The sequence below is a fragment of the Benincasa hispida genome, chromosome 6 (genome assembly GCF_009727055.1).
Source record: "Benincasa hispida cultivar B227 chromosome 6, ASM972705v1, whole genome shotgun sequence".
In the NCBI taxonomy this organism is placed as follows: domain Eukaryota; kingdom Viridiplantae; phylum Streptophyta; class Magnoliopsida; order Cucurbitales; family Cucurbitaceae; genus Benincasa; species Benincasa hispida.
The window spans coordinates 11,239,630-11,244,561 of NC_052354.1; positions in this window are offsets into that span (position 1 = coordinate 11,239,630).

Below are 4,932 nucleotides of genomic sequence, written 5' to 3' on the forward strand. Positions count from 1 at the left end.
CTCTAAATGATCGTATACGTTTTTACTAAACGATCGTTCAGTCTTTCATACACGATCGTGTAGCTCTACTATACGATAAGCATTTCCGCTATACGATAGCAGAGTTTCATCTCCCACTTGCTTATTGTCTATACGACGTGTTCTCCTCCATCCTCTATCAAACTCACCAGAGCCCACTCTTTGGGTTTTTGACTCCGAGAATACCCGGGTTTCTCTTGTGGTGGTGTCGTCCCCGCGACATTGTTCGTGTGCGTTCTGATCGTGCTGTTGCAGTCGACATACTCGCCGAGTGCTGGTAGATCGGTGGAGGTTTTCCACTACTTAAGGTTTAGACATACGAAGAAAGTCTTCATCTGGTATGGACCTTTTTCCTTGTTAATTACTGTATTATGAGCATGCCGATAATTAGATTTATGGCATAACTGTATGTATTGAATGTATATCATTTTGTGTTTCAGTCACTGTGAAATCAGAGCGATCTGAACGCGCTCATGGACTCTCGGTATGAGATCCTTCATGTTGTAATTTATTATTATGCATAATTATTGTTCTATGTAAATTTAATCATGTGAAATTTGAAATTACGACAATCTCGCTTCCGCTGCGGACCTCATAGTTCCTTTATTAACATCCATTTGTGACATCAAAATATTATCTTGTAGAATATTTTCCTTATCTAGAAATATCTGTCTGTGATATTTAGTCTGATTTATTTCTTTTTTGAAGCGCGGCTTTTTAGTCCAAATAAGGACTTATTTACTTTGATTGGATTCAATTATTTAAAGTGAGTTTTGCAATCCTTTTAGGATTGCCGCATTTGTTTAATTGAGCAAGATGTTTTCTGTATTTTGGTCAAATTATTATACGTCATGTTATTGCTCGTTTGCTCACTATTCCACTGTGCATGTGCTTCATTTATTGAGTGCAACACTTTAAAGAGTTTCAAGGTCTTAGGGGGAGCCTAAGCCATCGCTGACAGAGAAGGGATTCTTAGTCTTAGGGGAATCCTAAGACTTAGCTTCAGAGAATGAGTTCTCTATCTTAGGAGGACCTAAGATTTGTCAGCAAAGGGAGTTTGCTGATCCAAGAGGAAGATAATCAAGTTGAGAGGAGTCTCACACACTATCGGATGCCGAAGTATGAGACGCTAATATTAACATGCTTAGGGGGAGCCTAAATTCAATTGAAAGGGAGTCTCACATATAGAGGGAGCCTAGGTGACGTGTGAGTTAAGATCTATATGAGCCACTATAGTAGTTAGTGTATTACAAATAAGTACTACGTTATAAACTGCTTAACTCTTTAATGTTAGTAGATTATCTTTCCTAGGTACTCTGCCCCCCAGATGTAGGTGTTTATTATCGAACTGAGTTACCAATTGTTGTGTGTCTTTACTTGTTTACTTACTGTTGGTATTTTTATCGTTATAGTTGTTGTCAGTGCTTTCTGTTTAACATCCACATATCAAGTGACGAGTCATCCTATTGCCTTTTTCATAGATAATCATGGAACGTTTGAATTAAATAATTAGTATAGGATTCATTAACAAGTAAACTTTACTTATAATAAGTATTAAAAGAGATTGTCCTATTTTTTTTAAAAAAGGTACAAAGAGGGTGTAAATCTAGCATATAATATATTAAATTAAATAAGTTTGAAGAATCAAATTATCACTATATTTATTCCTTTTTCTACTTCTTCTTCCAAGTGCAGGATAACCCCAAGGGGTTGCGGGTATTTTTCTACCCATTGGGGCCCTCCCTTTACCACCCCCATGGGGATGGTCTACAGGGTTCATAACTACTCCTCTTACTACAGGACGCTTACCTAGCCAACATTTAGATCCGGCTCTACCCAAACTTTTCTGGTTTACCCTAACATTCCCCACTTGTTCGACTGTTACTGAGTAATTTTTGGATATCAAACGGACCTCCCCAGAAGGTAATTTTAATGTGGCCGATTTTCCCTCTTTTGCAATCAGTTTCGCTACAGCACCTGCTGCTCTAGCTAATTGTCCCCCCTTCCCAAGTGTGATTTCTATGTTATGTATGGCCGTGCCTAAGGGCATATCGGTTGAAGTAGATTCTTCTTTTTGATCAATCAAAAACCCTTCCCAAACTGTACATAACGAGTAGCATTCACGTTAAAATCGACAAAAAGAGAATAATATAACAATTTTAATTACTAAAAAAGAAACACAATTGTAGACAATAGAGTCAATATAAATATGAAATCTAAAGATGATAAGCAAGCATGTACCTAGCATAACCAAAATCCAAAATAAACTTAAAAAAAAGGAAATATTAAAAAAAAATGTTAAAGTTAAAGCAAAACATATAAACCAATGCTAATCGTTTTTAAAACCAAAATTTTTTCATTAGACCGTAGAAATAATGTAGTTTTAAAAGGTGATATATATATATATATATATATATATATATATATAAAATATTTTGAGTAGAGTGGAAGGTTTTAACTTTATGATTATACAATAAGATTCCAATATTGTATAAGACAATGAATGTCAAAATTTTTGAACTAGATAATTTTCACAATAATATAAGTTAAGAATAACATAATTTAACCCTTGATGTTGATTAGCGTAAGGGATTGAATTTCTTTGTATTAGCATTCTTTTATAACTTAATTAGGTTTCTTGGTGAAAAGAAAAGAACTACATAATGAGACAGAGAGAAGAGTAATCTCTATGGTCGTTTTATTTTTATATAGACACCTCTCATCAAGGTGTTTAATTAGGGAATTATCTTTTACTTAATTGATCCAATAAAATAATAGGCCTAAAAGATAAAATAACAAATAATATACATGGACCATATTAATGATAATATTAAATTTAAACAAAATCTAACATTTTTCTACTCTACCCATTTGATGTTATTTGCTACATAAGTTTATAAACATAATGTGTAGAGAAGATAATTTTTTTTTTTAAAATTTTCATATCATGATATTATCAATATCAAGTCAAAGAAAGTACTAAGAATCATGATGACGGTCATACATCATTGCATTGACATACTCCCTTCCATATATCACAAAAATAGTTCTTTATCTAGCATGATTTATAATCAGATAATCAATAATGGTACAACAATAAGTGTCTTTATCAAAGACAATGTTCTATTTGATTTACGTAATTCATTTATGTATATACCAATCATAAGAAATGAAACTATAAGATAAAATCAGAAACGCTAAATAAATGAGTTTAGAGTCTCAAATAACATAATCGTAATATCAACAATGGTATCCATTAATGCCCATACGTTCGATAATTCATTGAATTTCTTTAGGTGGCAATCCTTTAGTTAGTTGATTCACAATCATAAGGTTAGTGGTAATGTATTCAATTGACACCCTTTGTTTATGAAATTCTTCTTTAACAACAAAGTGGTTTAACTTCATATATTCGACACCATTAGAATATTTATCGTTTTTTAGAAAATTTTTAGTGGCTTGACAATATTGTCGACAATTCCAAGTCCTAAAATAAAGTTGCACAACCATAAACCATTAACTGTACCTCAAAGCATGCTACAAATTCAGTTTTCATAATGGACGCAATGATGATAAATTATTTCTAACTTTTTTCATGAAATTGCTCCTCCATATAATAGGAGCAAATGACCAAATGTGGATTTCCATGTATCCACATACCCTAAAAATTTGAATTTGAATATCCAATCACCTTAAGATGATCAGATCTTCTGTAAGTAAGCTATAATCCTTTGTTCCTTGCAGATACCTTAACACTTTATTTGCAACTTTCCAATGATTCATTTTTGGATTACTTTGATACCTGTTCAGCATACCGACAACAAAACTGATGTTTCGTCTAGTACAAGTTGTATATACATTACGCTTTCGATAATGGACGCATAAGGATCAATGGTTTTCATTAGATTTTGTTCCAATTCATTATTTGGACATTGCAAGAGACTAAACTTATCTCCCTTCTGAATTTGAACAATGAGCATTTATATCTCCATCTTAAATCTCTCCAAAACTTTATTATTATATTCTTTTTGAGACAATCCTAACAATTCATGTGCGCGATCACGAAATATTTCAATTTCAGTCACATAGGATGTCTCTCCCATATCTTTCATTTTAAAGTTTTTAGAGAGAAATTCTTTGGTTTGACATAATAAACCAAAGTAATTAATAGCTAACAAGATGTCATCAACATACAGAACAAGAATTATAAACTTAATCCCATTGATCTTTAGATATGTACATTGATCAATGAAGATTTCTTTAAATCCGAATGATGTGATGGTATCATTAAACTTAAGATACCATATTGTTAGGAAGTTTTTTTAAATCCATATATTCCTTTCCTTCAATCACAAAACCTTCTGATGGATCAATGAACAATTCATTTAAATTCCCATTTAGAAAAGAAATTTTCAAATCCATTTGATGAAGCTCTAAGTTATGACGAGTAACTAAAACCATAATAATTCTTAATGAATCTCTTTTAGAGACTAGAGAAAAAAATCTCTTTATGGTCAATACTATCTTTCTGAGTATAATCTTTGGCAACGAGGCTAGTCTTGTGTTGTTCGATATTGTTATTTGAGTCACCTTTGGTCTTAAAAGATCCATTTACACTTGACTCTTTTACTTCCTTTAGAAAATTCTACAAGGTCCCAAACCTCATCATAATCTATTGATTTTAACTCTTTTTTCAGGCATCTAATTGACCCATTTGGTAGAATCGTCACTTTTAATGGCTTGTGAAAACGAAGTTGGATCATAATCAATACTTAAGTTAAATTCCGACTCATGTAAATAAACCACATAATGATCAGAAATAACTGATCTTCTTTGTCTTACAGATCTTCTTTTCTTGTGGTTCTTCAATTATAGGTTCACTCATTATAATATCATTATATGGTGTTTGATCAT